The following is a 16,584-nucleotide window of genomic DNA, read 5'->3' on the forward strand; positions in this document are numbered from 1 at the left end:
TTTATGGTTACTATTTTTATTAATGGGAAGCTTTGTCAATAGGAAATTATTGAATATTTTCTTTTAATAGGATTGTTTAAATATTAGAGAAAATGTATTTTATATTATATAGAGGAAATGTTTTTATACTTTAAATCTCTTTAAAAGGAGAAAATATCAATGGATTAAAGTACTGAATAAAATTAAAAAATTACTTGGAATTTAAAAATAGTTGTTTTTAGAACCTGAAACTTAGGGAAAACACATGATGTTTATACCAATATCTTGTGAATAGAAAAACACAGAATATATTAAATGTTTCGGATGTGTGAGTTTGGTATTATAAGTTACATGGTATATCATGTTAATGTCAGAAAAGCCTGTACTAAGTATTAAAACAAAAGGAATGTAAAAAGGTCCCTCATTCCTTCCCTACCTACCCCAGAGAACAGACATGGATCTTTGCGCATGTACAAGGCTGTGTACTATTTATGAAAACCACGTGTTTGGCCGGCCGATGGTGGCGCACGCCTTTAATCCCAGCACTCGGGAGGCAGAGGCAGGCGGATCTCTGTGAGTTCGAGACCAGCCTGGTCTACAGAGCTAGTTCCAAGACAGGCTCCAAAGCCGCAGAGAAACCCTGTCTCGAAAACAAACAAACAAACAAACAAACAAAAAAAACCAAAAAAAAACAAAAAAGAAAAAGAAAACCACGTGTTTGTTCCATCACAGCCGTGTATTCCTGGCAAAGGAAAACTTTGATCTAGTAATGTATCTAATTTGAAATAGATAACATATACCAGTAGGATTTATCTTTATTCTGACTTGGGCTGATTTTTCCAAATTAGAATCATGACACTTGTGCATTCACAGTAATTTCTAAAAGCATTGTGTAAATCTAACAATTTCTTTGGAATTACAATTTTCCCTATATATAATGAAAGCAATGCTGTAGTATTTTTCAGTTATGAACTAGTCAGTTCTCACTTTGGAACTCATTTTTAGCGGTTGGAGGTTATCCTAAGTTATGGAATTAAACAAGAAAATACCATGTTTATATCAAACCATCTGTCTTTAAATAAAGGTAACAATATCCACTTTCATCCAAAATTTAAGAATAGGAACCTTAAAACATATGAGTTTGTGGGTATGTATATGTTTAAACAGTGTTTCATACTGCCCTAAAGTATTTCATATGTCTCCCATATTTAAGCCACCCAGAAGCCCAGGGGCAAAAAAAATAGTTCTGACCTCCCAGTTCTGCTCTGCTGCCTTCTAGCATCTCTGCAAATCTCTTGGAGTTTGTTCTTCTGTCAGTTGCTGTCAAATTCAGTCCCAATTACTGATGGGATGAACGTGTCTTTTCTCTGTGGGGTAGAAACAGAACACATTTCTCCCAAACCATTTCTTTGCCATTTCTTTGAATTAACCCACTGACATTTACAAGACAATCCAGGCAATCCTGACCCTCTTTCTTTTACAGATAACTTCCTTGTACTGTTCACGCTACTAAAAGAAACCCTATGGGACAGAAAAGGACATATGTAATTGTGCTAAGCTGTATATAGTTTACTGAAGTCGTAGGGAATGAAAACTCTCAAACCTTGGAATTCAATTCTCTATTTTTTATGAACGTAAATGAATGTGTGCCTTAAAAGTGTTTTATCAATAGATACATCTGACAGAGGTGTACTGACACAGGAGCTACACTCAAATGTGAGTCTTTAATCTGCTGGGGTTGATTATCTGTACAGAATGGCTAAGTATAGCTGTGCATAGATCATTTTGCGCATGCTACCTTTGTAGCAAATTGATTTAAGTGCCTTTTTGGAATAGTTGTTAGGCTGAATTGATTCAGTGGGCAGTAGATTGGCTTACACTGCAGAACTGTGCTAGAGTTTCTTCTGGCATCCAGATAGGGTTTTAACCAAACAGAAGGGTCGGCGCAGTGCAGTTTTCCATCAACATAAGCTGGGAAATGCTATGATGTCTTTTATTAAAAGGGCTTCAGTAAAGTGTGATGGGTTAGGATACCTACTGAGAACTGGCACAAGAACAAAATGTTTCAGTGGCATTCTAAATTCGAAGTAAATTTTATCTCACAGAAATGACTTCACATAGTCTTGGTAGATCTGGGGAAGCCTTCACAGTTAATGACACCACACACAGGGAACTGGGTTTTAAATATACATATGTGAGACATTGGTCAGACTTCTCCTGAAATCTCTTGCCTCTTTATACACCAATACTAGATGCACCCTGTATCACTTGAAGTTTTAACGCATATGAAAAGGTTTGGGGGATTTGGAGATTTTGCTGCTTTCTCCAAAAGCCTTCCTTATAGACCTCTATATAAAGCTTCTCTGTATTAGACACACTTTGCCTACTTCTGAAGGTTGCACCTATTATGTATTTAATGTTTTCTGCGACTAGAGCAATATCTCAAAGATAAAACAACCCATACTTATTGCAAAGAGAGGAAAGAAGGATTATATTAAAAGCAATATAGGGTGCAGTTTCACAGCTCCAGCTCTGGCCCTTTTTTCTCACACAAACATCTATCTTTCTTCACTTTGAGCCCCTTTTCCTTTTTATTTTATCTCTCTCTCTCTCTGCCATCTTTTCTCTTTCCCTCTAAATTCCTATATAATCCCTGTCACATCTTTGCTTTTCCATGTGTAATTTAATGTGGCTTTCAACCTTCCTCATAAGTGTGATGTATCTGTACTGAGAAATTCCCTTCATCCCGGACATCAGGACCTTCATCAGATCAGAGTAGATCAGGCAGTAGAGTTGCCAGCTGATCACCTTCATAACCTCTGTCCAAGAAGCCACTATAGCATTCATCCAAATTTAGAGGAAGAAGTTATCATCCAGATTTTACTTTTGTGGACAACTAGCTCTTGTATGTAATTCCTAAACCACAGTATCAGGAAAATATGACTTTGTATCCCTAAACATGTTTGCTGGCTTTGTACATCTAATGAAAACATTCATTTATGATTACATTTCAAAAATTATAAAAAAGCTTTTTACATGAGGAACAACCTAACACACTAGATATAGCTTCTGAACTCTTAATGCTTCTTTGTAGTTCAGAGAAAGTATATGATGGATTTAAAGTTCCTGAATTTAAACGGTATCAATATAACTCAGAACTTTCTGGATTTTTTAAATATTTATTGATAAAGGCAGTGATATAATTCACAAATATAACACTTAACAATGAAGAAATGTGTTTTCTTATTAGTTCTAAATTGTACTGTGGAGGATAGTATTGCTGTGCTAAATTTTACCTGAATTTAGTATATATACCTCAAATCCTGATCATGGATATACTTTTCCACTTTAAAATGATAATATGCAACATCTACTAAATGTTATCAATGTATAGAGGGATCTTTGCTGAATATCTCATGCAATCTGACAACAGTTCTATGAAACATGTTATACTGATTTCCAAAGTGGCCTTATAAGTTTGCACCCCCACCAGCAGTGGAGTGTTCCCCTTACTCCACATCCTTTCCAACATAAGCTGTCATTGGTGGTTTTGATTTTAGCCATTCTGACAAGTGTAAGATGGTGTCTCAGAGTCATTTTAATTTGCATTTCCTTGATGACTAAGAATGTTGACCAACTCCTTAAATTTCTTTTGGTCATTTGAGATTCTTCTGTTGAGAATTCTCTGTTTAGATATGTACTACATTTACAAATTGGATTATTTGGTATTTTGATGTCTAGTTTCTTGAATTTTTTATATATTTTGGAGATGATCCCTCTGTTAGATATGGGACTGGTGAAGATCTTTTCCCATTCTGTAGGCTGTCGTTTGTCTTATTTATCATGTCCTTTGCCTTACAGAAACATTTTAGTTTCAGCAGGTCCCTTTTATTGACTGTTTGCTCTCAGTGACTGTACTGCTGGTGTTATATTTCAGAAGAAGTTTCCTGTGCCCATGCATTCTAGGCTATTTCCAACTTTCTTTTCTATTAGGTTTAGTGTTCATAGATTTATGTTGAGGTTTTTAGATCTACTTGAACTTGAGTTTTGTTCATGGTGATAGATAAAGTTTTATTTGCAATCTTCTACATGTGACATCTAGTTATGCCAGCACAATTTGCTGAAGATGCTTTCTTTTTTCCATTGTACAGCTTTGGCTTCTTTATCAAAAATTAGGTGTGGGTTAATGTCAAGGTCATCAATCGATTCCATTGGTCCATGTGTCTTTTTTTATGCTAATATCAAGCTGCTTTTGTGACTATGGCTCTATAGTACAGTTTGAAGTTGGGGATGGTGATGCCTCCACAAATCAGTATGGTGGTTTCTTAGAAAATTGGAAATCAGTCTACTTCAAGACCCAGTGATACCTATCTTGGGCATATAACCAAAGGATGTTCAATTACATCACAAGGACACTTACTCAACTATGTTTATAACAGCATTATTCATAATAGCCAGAATCTAGAAACAACCAAGATGCCTCTCAACCAAAGAATGAATAATGTGGTACATTTACACAACGGAGTCTTACTCAGCTGTAAATGACATCATGAAATTTAAAGGCAAATGTATGAAACTAGAAAAAAATAATTCTGAGTGAGGTAACCCAGACCCAGAAAGACAAACATGGTATGAACTCACTCATAAGTGGATCTTAGATGTAAAGCAAAGGATACTGGACTACAATCCACAGCTCCAGAGAAGTTACATAACAAGGAGGACCCTAAAATGGATACATGGATTTCCCTGGGAAGGAGAAATAGATAAGATCTACTGCATAAACTGAGGACATTGTTAAAGGGGAAGGGTATTGGGGATGTTCCATGAGGGAACAGTATGGTAGAGTTGGGGGATGCACAGGGTGGGAGAGTAAGGAATGAGATATCTCAATAGAGGGAGCCATATAGGGCTAGGGAGAAACATGATGCAGGGAAATTCCCAGGAATCTACCAGGATGACCCCAGTTAAGACTCTCAGTAACATTGGAGAAGGTGCATAAACTGGCCTTCTTCTGTAATCAGATTGGTGGTTACCCTAACTGTTATCATGGAATCTTCATCCAGTAACTGATGGAAGCAGATCCACAGATCCACATCCAATCACCAAGTCGAGCTACCCAAGTCCAGTCAAAGAGAGGGAAGAAGGATATTATGAGTAAGGGATAGGGGCCATGATTATAACAGGGAAACCTGATGTGGGATTCCCCTCTGTATGCTGTGAATCTCTTTTATTACCATTGGTTAATAAAGAGAGCCCTTTGGCCAACAACTCAAGATTTAACTGATATAACTTAGGTTTTACTTTTTAGTATAAAATGTCTGATTAGTCATTGTCTCCTCCATTATGAGTTGGCTCCATTTAAAGACATTTCACATATGTATGTATATTAGGAAGCTTCTACAGGTGTATGTTCCCATATAGATTTTCGAAAGGCCTTTAGTGTTAGTTGTTCATCTCTGTATTCCTGTCTATGTCATACCTCCCCATTTCCAGGCCCTGCCCTCCCATCTTCCTCCTGCCTCACTGGGAGTGGAAGTTTAAAGAGGCTGTATTCTTTGCCAATGTGAGTAGGAAAAGAGATATGAATTTTTATGACAAGACTCCATATGTGGATTTCAAAGTTATGGTTTGAGAGACATGACTCGTGATACATGATGCGTTCTCTGCTGTATATTCCTGGAGGAAATGTGTCCTGTATACCTGCTCTGTGCAATAGGACTTAACATAAAAATGCAATCATTTTGCCCTTCATAAATGGAATTTCCTCTACTTCCTTTGCAAACAGTTCCTCTGTAGAAAATTCTCAACCAAAAAAGAAAATAATGATTGTGAATCATTAAAATTCCAAACTTCTCTTGAAATTTCAAACTTCTCTTATGAAAATCCATTTCCCTGTAACCTTTGGGATAATTTATGCTTACCCAGTTGTTCTGAGCATGAGACTGATCTCTGTTGGATTAATGCAAACATCCACACATTATCTGAAGCTTGTACTTCTTTGGCACATAGTGAGTTATTTGGAACTCCATATATATGAAAATATTTTCTCTCTATGACATATGATTTTATTAGATATGTTAACAAAAAGATCTTCCTTGAGTAAACAATACATATAGAAATCAGGAATTTATACCATCATGATATTTACAGGTTGGCATATTTATTTTCCACCAAGAATTATATTTTTTGCCTACCCAAAGTTTTAAAATGTGGATAAATATTCACCTATCTTTTCTCAGTTGTTTCTAGAGTAGTTTGTGCAATTACAGATTTATGATATTCCTCATCAGTCTCTGAGAGAGGTTAAACAGTGGAGGAAAATAAAATTACCAGTAATTAAATTTACAGGCAGCTTTGCCATCTAAAGCAAATTTATTACTTCATAGTGAAATATAGTTAGAACACTTTCACATAAAGTGGATCCATTTTTACATGATATAGGTATTATACATTGCCTTTTCAATTTATATAATTAAAATGATATCATTGGACTCTGAGGTTAATGGGATACTCCACTGAGAACCATACGTTGTGGGCAATAAAATAGTGCAGCATTGCCGTGTTGGCTATTTCCTGAAGAGCTGATGCAGTAATTCAGCAGCAGTAGATCACACTGTCCCTTTAAAAATCCTCAGACATACTGAATGTAAGGAAGAAATGGAATCAAAAGTCATCCTTAATTTATAAAAATAAAAACCCTCTATAAAGAGATCGATAAAGAGTGCTTAGAATGAATAAATTGGAAAATTCTTTTTTTTCTTACCCCACTGTTTCTTTTTTCCAGAGTATACTACATTCAAGTGACGTTCAAGTGAGGATTCTAAAAGTGTCATGCCCCCAATCCCAGCCCTTGGGTTGTTGGGGAAGCTCATTTTCATGAATTAAGGATAGTCTTTATTATATGGTAATTCCACCAGTATTTGAGCTTTGGAGTGGTATTCTGTCCCCACCCCACCCCCCAATTCAGACTACCAAGATGACTCGGAGAAAAGAGCTTGCCATGGAAGCCTATTGATTGGAGTAGGACTCTTAAGACTGAGATGAGAAAACAAGTACCCACTCCCACACACAGTGGCACATGTAAACCACATCAAACAAATAAATTTAAAAACAAAAAAATAGAAAAGAATGTCATTCAGGATATAAATGATCAGCCAAACACTATTTTTTTTTTCTTCTGAGCATAAAAGATGAAAATCTAGGGAAGGAGGGCAGACTCAGTTGTTAAGAGCAGTTGTTTCTACTCTTGTCATAGGACTGGAAACATGCCCATACATGTGTGCACACTCAAATACTAAAATTACTATGAAATAAAATAATGGAGCCGGACGGTGGTGGCACATGCCTTTAATCCCAGCACTCAGGAGGAAGAGGCATGCAGATCTTTGTGAGTTTGAGGCCAGACTGGTCTACAGAGCTAGTTCCAGGACAGGCTCCAAAGCTACAGAGAAACCCTGTCTTGAAAAATAAATAAATATAGAAAATGGTGAAATTTTCTTATGATATCCCACTCTACAAAAACATACACATGTACATGTATATATGTGTGTGTGTGTGTGTGTGTGTATACATATATGTAGTTTAAATAAGTAAAAATTTTGATGTGTAAATAGTATCTAAATAATATAGTAAAAGTCTACTAATTTTTCCCCTTTGAGGTCCATTTTCATGCCATGTTTTCCTATTTTATTTATGAAACATTAATTTCAAGGTATATTATGAGTGAACAGAAATCTTCTGTTGAAAACTTTTAAAACAGTGGGTGAAATATTTTTTCCTGGATGAAGCATACCAATTTGTTATCCAACAGCAATTTATGAAAACATACATACAAGTAACATTTTATAAACTGATCAGGTTGTATTGAGGAAAATGCATACATACACATGTATGTACACATATATTTCTTTATGTGTGTATGTCATCATAAAAATCTCTTCATTCTTGGTGTGCGTGTGTGTGTAAAATGAGTTCCCTTGTTCTGAAAGAAATAAAGTATTTTAATGGTCTTTGTATGAGATTCAAAATTTTATATTTTAGACTGCGTAAAAGCATTGAAGTCAATTTTCCATTTGTAATACAAAGTACTTAGGCTGACACAATCATTTTAGTTATATAACATTTTGTTGCTGATCTTATTAAAGACATTTGGATAATGATAAGAATATTGTCCCCATATGTGAAGTAACAAAAGAGTAAGTACTTTTTACTTTTATTTTGAAGAAGTAGAAAATGAAATATTTATTCAGTGTCTTGTATGGAAGATATCAAATACCTTTTAAATAGGGAATCTACTTGAGAACATAAATGCCAGGGAGTGTAACACTAGTTTTTTTCTCACTTTTGACATAAAGTATGAACACATGAGCTAGCAATTGTGACATGATAGATTTTAGTTATGTATTATAAGGAACCAGACTGCAAATAAAGAGGCCTACTCCAGCATTCAGGCATTTCAAAGAAAAAGTTTAGAGAATAAGAATAACGAATGAAACATAGCATGTGAGCCTTCTAGCAGAGGGAAATATTTACATAGGACTAGCAGCAGAAATGAATGAAACCTGGGAAACCTTTACATTGGACTAGAAGAGAAAAATGAATGAAAAACTGATTACCCAGATATCGCAGGGATATATGTATATATAAAGTTAAAATCCTCAGCAAATGTTGTTGACGAAAGTCAACCATCCACAAACATGCTAAGAGGCGTGAATGTGTTTTCATTAATAGTTTGAAACATTTTAGGTGTTTTTATTATTTATTTATATTTTTTATTTATTTATTTGTTTATTTATTTATTTATTTTTTGGTTTTTCGAGACAGGGTTTCTCTGTAGCTTTGGTGCCCGTCCCAGAACTAGCTCTTGTAAACCAGGCCGGCTTCGAACTCCCAGAGATCCACCTGCCTCTGCCTCCCGAGTGCTGGGATTAAAGGGGTGCGCCGCCACCGCCCAGCTAGGTGTTTTTATTGATCAGTAATCTGATCACTCGATGGTCGCTCTACCTCTATGATTTACATTAATCTAAGCTTTCTGAGGGCAGTCTGCACAAATCTTATCCTTTAATGTCTAATACCCAATAGTCCAAATGCTGGAAGACTAACAATTTAAGTGACCAATGGGGAGGCAAAGCTTAAGACTTGTAGTGTCTTCAGATGTGGAGAATGGGTGAGTAAGTTCACATGTTTATATGGAATATTTAGAATTAGCTCTTGTAGACCAGGCTGGCCTTGAACTCATAGCGATCCGCCTGCCTCTGCTGGGATTAAAGAAAGGCATGTGTCATCGCCACCTGGCTAGTACTAACCTTTCTTCATGGGAACCTTGATACAACAGAGTTCAATGGATTTTCTAGATGCTATAAGTCAGGAATCAAAGAACTTTAGTACATTGACCAAGATCATGTAGTCATGCAATTTCTAAACAGTAGAGCTATGATTTCTTTGAGAAACCTGCCAAAGAACACCACAGTTTATAGCCACACTTCCTGAGTCAGAGATATTTTCAGACCACTGCAGATCTCTAAGTGCTCAGATGTGACAAGAAACCCAGCTTATTCTATAAACATGGGTCACCGTGTCACTTGCTCATCTCTGAAAAACACACAAGAGGTGTATTTTGTCTTTGTCTTAGGCACTAATTTTAATCTCCCTTACCTGATGCCTTTGTCCGATTAAGTGTTGCCTTCTGAAATATTCTTGGAAAGATTGATGTCAATGGGGAAACGTTGTTTGGTATCTCATTTTGTAGAGAAAGTTTACAAAGTTTTTATACTTTGAAAATTTCATTAAAGTTGTTATCATGGCTGTAAGAATTTCATAATGGTAAATGTGCTTTTAAAGTGGTCTGTTGAAGGTAGGAGATGATTTCATGTTTAAGAGTGCATAGAACTCTTCTAGAGAGCCACAGTTTGGTTCCTAGTGCTCACAACAAGTAGGTCACAGCTGCTTGTAACTTCAGTTCTAGGAAGGATATGGGACCTCTAACCTCTGAAGAAATTTTTACTCAAATGCATATACTCCAACACATACCAATAATTACGACTAACAAAAATAAATCTTAAAAAAGAATGGATGTAGTAATACTGCATGTAAATGGTAGTGATATCACACAATAGTGATAGGCTACTAAATCTCAGGTTTACTGTACTCTAAAATATGGTAGATTTCAGTATATATATATATATATATATATATATATATATATATATATCCACAAAGTGGCCTTTCTTTTCTCATCTTCCTTTATATGGTATGCATATTTGACTTGACTTAATAGTTTTACTCACTATTGTTTTTCTATTGATATTTATGTCTCTGATTTTATGCATATATACAAACACCATACATGTAATCCCAAATTAACGAGACCCTTAGAGACAGCATTTGCTAGAGATGTTTCAATAGAATGCTAACATGGGTTCCAAGAGCATTGGTCATAATAGTTAGCTGGCACACGAAGGCATAGATTTTTTGATTTCTGTGCTACAGATTCTACTTAATATAACTGGCTTGAAATGGAGGATATTTGTTTTTATTGCAGTTGCTGCTGGCTTGTTTGTTTGTTTTGCAAGAAGCACTTTTGAATGGCCCTTGGTCCACACAATGGAACCATTATCCAAGGGACTGAAGAACAATGCCAGCTAGCTCTCTGACTACTGGAGCCTCTTACATAAGGCATGTGGGAGTAGTCAAGAGTATGAGCTGTGGGGAACAACTCAGTCAAGTACAAATCTTCTTTCTACTTCATGCTAGCAGAAAGACTTCAGGTTAGTTATGTAACCTTTGTTAACCTCAGTTTACCTGAGATTACATCCTGATGTGTTTAAAAGTAGAATTAAGGGAACCAAAAGAGTGTTTTGACTAGCTGAGAACAGCCATAAACCATAAACAACCATAAACAACATTAACATTATATTTATGTTAGTATTGACTATTACTTTTTTAATACATCCTAGGATACATACTTTTTCACACTTAGATATGAGTAGACTCACAAATGTCACTGGGAAAGCATAAAATCCTTCCATGACACTTGATTTAGCAAGAATTACCAGCAAAATATGTGTTAGAAATTAGAAGAGAGATCTCTATGACTAGTGTGCTCTCTAGAGTCTTGTTCGCTGGGTATTCCAAGTTGCTACAGAGGCAAAGCCCAAATAAAGGATAAAGGATGAATTAAAAGCACAAGATTTGTGTGTCATGCATTGAGACACACAGAGAGCCATAGCCGGAATGCTTTGAACTAAATCATGACGTGGATTGCCAGGAAACCCCAAAGAGGCCAGTATATCTGAAGTGGAGTAGGTGAGAGGGAAGATAGATGTCAAAAGCATGTGTTAAATAATCTCTTTGGGGAGAGTTGTGTATCTTTGTGATGTTTTGAGCTTCTCTTTGTATTGGATCAAGATACTTGAGAGTTTGTGTCTAAGAAGCAGAAATCATAGGAATGCAGCAGTAGCCGCTGAGGTTTACTTGCAGGCTATTAAGCCAGGCTATTCCAGTGGAGGTCAAGATAACAGAAAGGCAGACAACAAATTCCGTGAATACTATGAGCTGGATGAAGGTTTGGCAATAGTTTGGCATGGGATATATAAGGTCCCCAAAGGCCTGAGCCTGTGTAAGGATAGTGCCCCTAAACTGGGATGAGTAAAACTTCAGAACAATGTAGTTGGACATAAATTCATTTTTTGATATAATGTTTATATAGCGTTGGGGTACTTTAAAAGTGTTCTTAAATCAAGACAAGGAGAAGAAATTGAGTCATTTAAGAAATGAGGATGGCTGGCCATCCACAGATAACCTAACAGTGGTCAGGGGAGTAGAGGAGAAGGAGGGAAGGCTGGACTGCAGGCACTGCAGTTGTCTGGGGAAAAGGTGCGCATAGCTGAAGAATGAGGTTTCAGTGTGAAAGCCAGTTTTCTGATGTGGTTTTGTGCATCCTTTCTCAGGTGTACCTCCTGCAGGTTTTTTTTTTAATTTAATTTAATTTTTTTTTTTTTTTTGGTATGCACGTTTAAACCATGTACGGTGCTTTCTGTTGCAATCATGTGACTCTCCCCTCCCTATGGAGACTAGATTCTATTAGAAACAGACTTTGCAGTCCTTTAAACCTCCCTGACACTTTTAAGAAAATGGATGAAGAAAGTATGGAATATATACATATTAGAGTTCTACTAAGCAGTAAAAAACAATGACTGCTTGAATTTTGCATGCAAATGGACGGAAATAGAAAACACTATCCTGAGCGAGGTAAGCCAGATCCAAAAAGAGGAACATGGGATGTACTCACTCATATTTGGTTTCTAGCCATAAATAAAGGACATTGAGACTATAATTCGTGATCCTAGAGACGCTAAATAAGAAGGTGAACCCAAAGAAAAACATATAGTTATCCTCCCGGATATTAACCTTCATCAGGCGATGAAAGGAGACAGAGACCCACATTGGAGCACCAGACTGAAATCCCAAGGTCCAAATCAGGAGCAGAAGGAGAGAGAGCACGAGCAAGGAACTCAGGACCGCGAGGGGTGCACCCACACACTGAGTCAATGGGGATGTTCTATCGGGAACTCACCAAGGCCAGCTGGCCTGGGTCTGAAAAAGCATGGGATAAAACTGGACTCGCTGAACATAGCAGACAATGAGGGTTGCTGAGAAGTCAAAAACAAAGGCACTGGGTTTTGATCCTACTGCACGTACTGGCTTTGTGGGAGCCTAGACTGTCTAGATGCTCACCTTACTAGACCTGTAAGGAGGTGGAAGGTCCTTGGACTTCCCACAGGGCAAGGAACCCTGACTGCTCTTAGGGCTGCTGAGGGAGGGGAAGTTGATTGGGGGAGGGGGAGGGAAATGGGAGGTGGTGGCAGGGAGGAGGCAGAAATCTTTAATAAATAAATAAAAAATAAATAAAGCTTTTAAAATTAAAAAAAGAAAATGAGCAAGCTTTTCTTTTTACAAGAATTTCAATATTTTCAAACCTGAAGAGATGACCCAGATTAGGAACACTGGTTGGTCTTGCACAAAGAAGACCCAAGTTTGGTTCCCAGCACCACACAGCAGCTCACAACCACCTGTGAGTCCTGTTTGTGGACCCTTCTCCCTCTTCTTTGCTCTATGAATAACAAACATGCATATGGTGCACATGCATAGGTGAAGGCAAAACATTCATATGCATACAATTTAAAAGAAAAGCATTTCAGTATTTTAAAATTTCCCAAGAAATGTTACATCATGACTGAGATTTCAGTAATCTCCAAACTGGTTCATCGTCTGGTCTCAGTATCCCAGGACCTGGCATAGCAGTAGCACACTTGCTTTTCTTTGTTTACCATTTTGTGTCCCTTCTGCTCAAAAATCTTCAAGTGACTCAAAATTCTGCTGAGATGATAGTCACCTTACCTTACATCAAATACCTTCCAACTGGAACCAACTTCAAATTGTACTGCCTAATGTTCTCCTTTAAAAGATAGCTCCAGCGCTGGACTCTAGCCGACTCTTGCCGGCAGTGCCTGGCACTTCTCTTCCCATTATCTCTGCCTGCTTTGAAATTCAATTTCCTGATTAATCTTCCTAAAAATCAAGTCCAATCAAGTCATTTCTCTGCTCTCAACCAGATTTTTACACTCTATTGCCTGGTGATATAATTACGAATTTCCTCCCAGGGTAGCTCCATCCCATTCACTCAGTAGTTCTGACTCATTGTGCTTATTCTACACAGCTCATAGAGCAATAGACTGCAATTAGGGATGCCTCCTTGTGCCTTCATTGATCTTCAAGGAGTAGAGCAGATCCAGTGAGGTCAAATAGCTGGTTTCTAATGTCAGTATACATGCAATCAACATCTCTATGGTACTTTTATATTTAGCTATTTATCTCATCTTCTTTACTTGATTTTAAATTTTGTAGAAACAGGACAATAACTTCGTTCAATTCTTTAACCTCGTCTAACATACTGTCTGAAACTTCACATTTAGTGGAGAGTAAGAATAAACATGAATGAAAACCATATGGAAGAACTAGGAACTGTCATTAATATATAGCCTAATTTTCTTCATTGTACAAATTACATAAGACAAAGCCCAGCATGGGTTAAGGAAGCCTTCTTAAATTCATAAATTCGGGAAGGGTGTAACGAAGTGAATTTAGTAATCATTGTTAGAATTCTGGGCTTAATGTTTATCTGCATTTCTTATCTGTTTAAAAGTTGGTCTTACCATGTCGCACTGATAATATTTTCATAATTTCTCTCCTACAAAAGGCTCCTCTCCTATAAAATTGAAATAATAATGACTGTTTTATATGATGATCATGGCGATAAGAGCATGGAATGATACATTCTTTTTGAAGCACCAACTATTGCTTATGTCAGGTTCCTTCTTTACAGGTGAACAGGCCCAATCCTTCAAAAGGGACCTGGGATCTATAATTAAAGCTGCCTGACTGATTGGACTGGGCACTCATGCTTAGAATCCATTCCATGCTCAGGAGCTATCTATCTAGGGGAACAGCTACACTCAGCCATCATGAGCCTCTTGGTCTTTCTTAGGCTTAGGGAAAGGGAAGATTGGTGACTATTAGCCAAAGGAAGCTTTTCTATGATCTAGGGATCTGTCATGGGTAATCAATAAAATTCAGGAGTGATATCCCTCCTAAAGTGCCGCCTGCCACCGTTATGTTTATTTGAACCATCTAAAGCAGCTTTACCATTGTCGTCCCTCTGGAGGTAGCTGAGAGGATGGAATGCCAGCCGAAACAAGACTAATGGGAGGAAGGGACCCTAGTTAAAGAGATTAGAAGGGCGCAGAGGCTAGAGAAAACTCAAGAACTGGAATAATTATTTTTGTCATCATTATATATATGGTCTCAGAAGTATTTCTCTTTGAGAAGTGGAAAGGGGTCTGATTTGAAGAAGCACAGCAGTCGGGGACAGCAGTGTAAGGACAATCATTTTCAGCAAGAGGATAGGTTCACTTTTGCTTGAATTCCTTCTTTGTTCCTCTTCATTCCATGCTACTTTCAGGGTTTTCTTCCTCGGAAATCTCTTTGTTCTGTGGCCTCCTCTGAACAAATCTTCTGCCATCAATACTTTAAAAATATATATTGCTAAACATTCTAAACTTGAGGTAATTTTGAAAGGAAGGAAAGAAGTCACCCCTAATCAATGGCCAGCAGGAGAAGTCAGCATGTTTTAAGGAAATGCAGTTTTATTGCTCTTAAGGAGGTACTGGAATTATTGAAAGCAGTAATGAGCTACATTGCCCTAGATGTGCTTCCTACATAAGCACAAATGAGTAAATTTACTCTTGGAAGTAAAATATGAGCTTTTGGTTGTTTTTCTTCTTCTCCGTCTTTCTTCTTCGTCTTCATTTTTTTCCCCTTTGCTGAAGGCCTTCTGTCATCAAGTAACTAACATTTACCTCTTTACAAATTGCTTAGCAAACATTTTTCACTTGAACATTAAGCATATTGAGATATGAACTCAAATCTCATTTGTTTAAAAGTCGGCGCTAATGAGGTCAGGACCACACACTAAATCTCTGTATCAGCCAGTCGTGTCCTCTTCTCTCTCGTGTGGCTAGAGGCATGTGAGTGATGAGCTCTGCTCACAGGCAGCTTGGAGGGAGAGAGTGTGGACCAACCTGCTCAATGTGCATCCACATGGTGGAAAACGGCTGGCTTCGTCATCTGCTGTGCATCTTTGGTCAGTAGCTTCAGCTTTCTTTGTGAGAATGGTATACCTCCGAATTTGAGTCGCATCATTGGTATTTTAATAGTTTGCTTGATATTTCAACTTCTTGCTGTATACTCATGTGAATAGAACCCAGAAGGCAGTTTTCCGTTTCTAGTGGCGTATCTTTTAATTGTATGTATTTGTACTTTATGTGATAATGCTGTTAATACCATCTAAGCTGTGAGATTTGTCTTAGAATTGACTCTGAACTCTTGGAAGGGAACATAATGATCTTTTTTATGATGAGTGTTTTCTTTTACTCCCAAACCTTTTATTTTAAGACAGAGAGAGCTTTTTTCCTAGATTGAAATGTATTCCTTAATTAAATTAAGATGTAAAAATACACACTAAATTTATGATTATAACAAATTTGGGGGAGACTTCAAATCAAGCTACTATTAATATTTCATTCAGAAACTTCACTTTATTGTTTAATGAGAGCTGCCATATTACATTTTTAATATAATTAAAATTGCTATGTAAGCTTAATTATGTGCTCTGAGTACAGCCATCCTTACTTATGTGCTCTGAGTACCGTTATCTTTAGTTATGTGGTCTGAGTACTGACATCCTTCTCCAGGACGCTAAGTACAACAGTGGTTTCGAACAGAAGTTAAGTTCTAAAGCTTCAGAGTCTCCTAAAATTCAGTTATGAAAAATCTATTACTTTTCTTAATGAAATAGTTTATATATTTTGTATAAAATTGTGCTAACCTTTAAATCAAAATACCATATTTTATGATAGAATGTAGATTAAAGATACTTAATTCAAACTTTAACATACATTAGAATTACAAATTATGTGTTTAGGTACTTGCTTTGCTTTTGACTGTTGTTTTCCTTTTAAGAGGTGGTATATTTTTTTGTGGAATAAT

The 16,584-nt window shown here is 36.9% G+C and overlaps 1 protein-coding gene across 5 annotated transcripts in view; it reads left to right on the top strand.

Annotated features, from left to right (window-relative positions):
* The window catches only part of Slit2 (slit guidance ligand 2), a 344,943-nt gene that overhangs the window by 195,015 nt on the left and 133,344 nt on the right, over window positions 1–16,584 (top strand). The window lies entirely within an intron of this gene.

Source organism: Chionomys nivalis, chromosome 6, assembly GCF_950005125.1.
Source record: "Chionomys nivalis chromosome 6, mChiNiv1.1, whole genome shotgun sequence".
Classification (NCBI taxonomy): domain Eukaryota; kingdom Metazoa; phylum Chordata; class Mammalia; order Rodentia; family Cricetidae; genus Chionomys; species Chionomys nivalis.